Raw genomic sequence first — 5,536 nt, 5'->3', positions numbered from 1 at the left:
TCAAGTCTACAAGGACTCCCAAGCCTAGCGGAGGAGCATATCCATTTAAGGTAAAAGGACTATAATTGGCAGACTAAGTGCTGTAAAAAGTGCCAGAAGAAGTGACTAGGTATATGGTGCAGAAATGAGTAAAGACTTGACTTATGCTTGGAGGATCTCTTAGCGAGAGGTCTACGGTTTGGAATTGATCAATAGAAGCTTCAATAAGAGAAATTCACTAAAGGGTTTTTCTCTCAAGAGAAGAGAGGTTTTGGTCGTGGCAAAGAGCCAACATCTTGTGTTCTTGTTTTTATGTTTGGTAGCAGTTTGATGAAGTACACACATATGCACTAATAATAAGAAGAAGATGAATAAGCTAACAAGAAAAGTGAAAAGACTCCACAAATTGTTATCAAGTAATGAAGAATCATGATATACTAATTTTCCCTAGGTTCTTCAACCCAAAGGATTCTTTGTTTCCATAACACTTTTACAAACACTATGACGAGTTGTTATTGTCTTCACTTGATTTCCTTCATCATCGGATTCTTCATTTTTGCCTATTGGTCTTGGATCTCCATGCTTTATTTTTATTTTTCATTTATTAGAACTACAAACTATAACCAAATAAAATTATTTGCATATTGAAGTCATGAGTCTGAATATACTTACTTTAATAATTCAATACTCCACAATATAAAAGTGAATTCTCACTATCTTATCCAAAAGTTATCATCTCATAATAGGTTGGCCATACCTATCAAGTGATTTTCATGGTGATCTGTTCTCTAGTACATTTTCTTTTGAATCTCAAAATTAAATACATCTTCAGCAACTCAAACAAGCTAGCAACTTTTGAGAAATTGTGCTTCTCACTCATAAGATTAATAAAATATTCATTATAAAAATTCTTGACCTTTTCATGCTCTTTTCTACTAGGGCATGGGTGCTTGATGGACTTGACACTTTACCACTAACTCCTACACCAACTTCTAAAGCATGCTTCGTGGTAGCTACATCATCTACACTCTCGTTTGTTGATTTATGTACAATTTCTCCAAAGGAAGTGTTAGACGAATTAATTGTCTTGATAAAATAGAACAATTCACACAGATATAATTATCAACGAAGGTAAGTTGATCTTAATGGAAATTCACTCAGGGTGTTTAAGTATGGTAATATAATTAAAAGTTTACAAATAACTCACTTATAGTATTTCTACCCATGGTAATTAACTATAGTAATGTAACTAAAAAAATTATAAATAACAAACTTCTTTTTGTAATAGAAAAAATTGTCCAACACAATATAGTTGTAAGCTTCATTTTCCTACATAATAATAAAAGTTAGTTCCTATTTATTTTCTGATTTGTTTTACTTTTGTTATTTTCCTGTGTCGAAATTACTTAGATCTTGGGACCCATAAAATCCATATTAATAGTATCAGTGTGGGTTTAGAATCCATGAAAACTAGGATTTGCATAACAAGGATTCATCATTTGAGCTCTCGTGGAATTCCTATTAGTTGGGTTGAAGGATTCAAAGTCATTAAACATTATTGAGTAGCTTGGTTTCTATTTTATTTAGTTCTTGTTGGTCACTCAATAGAGGGGAAGTGTGTTAATTTCATTCCAGATTGTGCTCTCCAGTGGTTTGTTGGGTTTATGCACTATCTAAAGTATTGAATCTCTCAGTGTAGTGGTTTGGGGTCAATTTTTTTTGCCATCATGTAGTTTCTAGTGCTTGGATTTTCGTATCTCATCTTGTTGAGCATCTAGTGCTCTACAGCTATGTTTAACATCACCAAGATCTTGGTCAAATATCCAGAATACAGTATGTTCATTCATGATGTCTCATGGATTAAGCTAGTGGATGAGATCAACGGAAGGCATATGATCACAGTCTTGGTGCTAAAAAACAACAAACATGGACAAGCTCAGGATCCTACATATGGCCTCCCTTAAGCATGTGCTCAACCTCCATCTAGTGCATGAATTCTTCAACCCAAATAAGCTCCACGATATCACCAACAGGAGAACGCTCAACACTACACTCTTACAGACCATGGGTAGGCCTTAGGCAACATCGACTCCATCAACATCACATATCTCAAGGCTGGAAAGGTGGGGTTTCACCTCACGGCACATGGAGTCCAGTTGGATGCCATGTACGTCAAATCAATCAAGCAAGAGAGCTACACCCTATCGGTCATCAAGCTGAATAAACTGATCACGACCAACATGGCAGAGGCACCAGCCCTTGTGCCCTTTGATGTGAACTTCATAATCGTTACGATCAAGTGTGGGTGCAAGCTTTTCACCATCATGATCTCCATGACCAGGATTTATCAAACCTTCGAGGATGCCACCCAGGGTTCGTTGACTGTGTTCTACCCGACTCACCTTGTTGTTATTAGAGCCACAAGCAAGTTGCTAAAGAAGTTGCCCAATGATGGGAAAGTCTCCATGCTAGAGTTCAACGTGTTAGCCATTTACAATCCAATTGGCACCTGTAAGACCACGAATGGCCCCATTAGCATGATGGTAAGCCCATCACTCGACAAGCATGTACTCACAGTGTCCTCCTTTGGGGATACAGTGATCTTGAACATCGATGTCACCAAGGCCATGATCAGTAAAACCCTTCTTGACGACCAACCCCTTGCAATATTTACAGTCACCAAAGAAATCTTCATCGCACTTCCCTCATCCTTACATTACTTAAAATTATCACAAGAAAACCGACAAATTCTGGTGATGGGGAGAAGCTTCACTGGATCTCATTTGGCAGATCAGTGTGAGGGGTGTTGGACGATGGTTAAAGCTATGGGATATGCAATATTGTGTAGTGTACATAAGTTTCATCATTTTAAACCTTTCTCTTATATTTAGTTTAACCTCCACATTGGTACCAAACCAAAACATTGATTGCTTGACTGAAATTTCAAGTTTGATTGGTTATGATAATGAAAGGCCTTTTGAATTCCTAAAAGGAAATAGCCATTACATGGTGAGGGATGTCTAAAACTATTAACAATATGCGAAGATCATCGTCAAAGATGTACCGTGAATGATCCGAATTGGATCCATAAAGAACTGTCAAAAGAACCATGACAGTATCAGGTCAGGACAGACTTCAAAGAATTCCAAACAGTGGTCAAAAACACCTCTAAACCAGTGGTAGTGGTAGCCAACATGGAACGATGAGGACCTCGGTTGAAGCGCGCTGACCGAGGCCCATGGATATTGTACAGGAGGTGAAATTAACCCCTGGGAGGCCTAGATGGGGAAACGGAGGAGGTTTTTGATGCACGATTAGCACTTAGCAATAATCGCGCATTGCTGGGTGAAAGAGCTCAAAATGGAGAAGCCCCGAGTGCTTGGTCACATGGCTAATGAGAGAACCAAAGGGTAAAAGGTGGAAAAGGCTAAAGCTAAAAGGCAGGACCCGCTCTAAAATCAGCGGTTTTTATTGGGGGCTCCTTGAATGGTAAGCGGTTTTGGATGAAAGTGGAGCGATTCCACTCAGTGATCAATGCGTGGCAAATGGAGGATAGAGAAAACCACCGCTCATTACACGCTAACGGTCGAGCAAGTCAACCATGAGAAATGATTAGACGGTGTTGGATCTGGGGGACCCAGATTAGATGGTTGACATCGTGCCCGATGACAAGACCGGAATTAATGAGGGAATAAGCAGCGATCTAGAAGAATTTGAGGTCCGCTTTGACCGCCATGGTGGAAGAAGACTCATTCCACAACGTAACCAAAGAATTGAACCAATGAAGTAGGCTGGTGCATTACAGGAGGACATGTGGCCACTCCCTAAGAGCTTGATGATGACGCCAAAGAGGGAACTCCAAGCGTAGCTGCAGAAGGTGATTCGATGGAGGTGGAAGAGGAGCTCAATAGACATGGGAATGAATGGCCTTAAAGCCATGAACAGAGACAGAAGACAAAGAGGAAGAGAGAAGAGGAACCAGAATCCCAAGAGGAGGATGGAACATAGAGAGGAAGAACAGAGAATAGAAGAAGACAATAAAGCAAAGAAAAGTAGAACGAAGACAGAGGGCCAAGCTGACCAAAGGGAGTGTCGAGCACCAGAGAACTTGAGATATTTAAGCTATCCCCGAGTGGATCTGTCAGACCAGAGAGGTCAAAGAGCTGGTAGGAAAAACAGTCTGTGCACTCTAGTGGCTTGGGGAATCCAAGAACCACCTGCCAAGCAAATCTGTTTTAGATGACTCTTATTGAGCTCCTGCATTGTAATTCTCTGCTTAAGACACAATAAAATAAGGCCACCACTGAGAGCTGGACTGGAGATGTAGCCCTGGAGGATAGGGTGAAATCCTTATCAATTTCTTATGTTCTTGTATTTTCTTACTATATTTCTCTATTGTCTTTCCATCTCAAGTGTCTGTGTATTTGCAATCTGATCGATCCATTGCTTAAATAACATAGACACATACACCAGCACATGAGTCTTTAATACCTTTATTCAATAAATCTTTAACTGAGGTCACTCATAGGGTGATTATCAGATCAAGTGGTATCGTAGCTTTAGGCTATAAGGTTAGACAAGCTTGTGTTGGTTTAGCTGTTGAATGGTCACTAGTTTAGAGCTCAAATTAGGAGAAGGAGAGTTGGTCAAAACTAATCCTGAAATTGGGAGAGTCTATCCTCAGAAGACAATGTTAGAGGAAGGTTCTATGGGGCTAGACCCTCAATTCATAGAAAGTTTCCTAGCTATAAAGTCTATGGTAGAAGAAATGTATAAGGACTTTAGAAAGCATAAGGATGAAGACTCCTCGGGTTCTAAACAAGATAAGGAAGAAGATGAGTCTCATTTCGATGACCACTCCAAGGTAAATGGGAAAGAGGAAAGCTTTCTCATAGCTCTTAATAGCCCTGTGCATAATAAGAAAGCATCTTTGATTAAGCTAGATGTTAAATTTGATTTGCCTATATATGATGGAGAGCTAAATGCTGAAAAGTTGGACAATTGGATTAGACAAATTGATGTGTATTGAAGAGTACAGAACAAAGACTCAGATGAGAGTAAGATTCAGCTGACAAGCCTATGCCTAGGAGGCACTACCTCGGTTTGGTGGGAAGGCAGAACCCAAGCTGATATGAAAAGACATGGTAAGATGATCTCTGTCTAGAGTGAACTTGTTTCTGAAATCAAAAAGAAGTTTTATCCATTGGCCTACATGCAACAAGACATGATGAGTTGGCAAACTCTTTGGTAGTTGAAAGGGAAAAGTGTGCAAGGGTATACTCAAGAATTTAGAAAGAGAGCATTAATGTTGGGTATCTCATTAGACTCACCAGAGACTCTTTTGAAGTACATTCGTCGTCTACACAGCTACATGAGGCATACCATCCTCATGTTTAATCCCATTAGTATAGATGAGGTATCTGTACAAGCTACTCATCTAGAAGCTAGAGGAAAGAATGGAAATCCAAAATTTGGGCGACCATCCTAACCCACCGCAAGAAAGAGCAAGGAGAAAAGAAAGAAGAAGTGGAAAACAAGGAAGGCTAACACTGCACAA

At 39.6% G+C, this 5,536-nt stretch overlaps 1 pseudogene; it reads left to right on the top strand.

Annotated features, from left to right (window-relative positions):
• Positions 1-1,706: 1,706 nt before the first annotated feature.
• Positions 1,707-2,870, top strand: LOC149219351 (fasciclin-like arabinogalactan protein 10; annotated as a pseudogene).
• The last annotated feature ends 2,666 nt before the right edge of the window (positions 2,871-5,536 follow it).

This window comes from Pinus tabuliformis, chromosome Q (assembly GCF_031772625.1).
Source record: "Pinus tabuliformis cultivar Carrire ecotype Pingquan chromosome Q, CPIR1, whole genome shotgun sequence".
In the NCBI taxonomy this organism is placed as follows: Eukaryota; Viridiplantae; Streptophyta; class Pinopsida; order Pinales; family Pinaceae; genus Pinus; species Pinus tabuliformis.
Note: the sequence above shows the minus strand (reverse complement) of the source record. Positions and strands in the feature narration are given on the sequence as shown.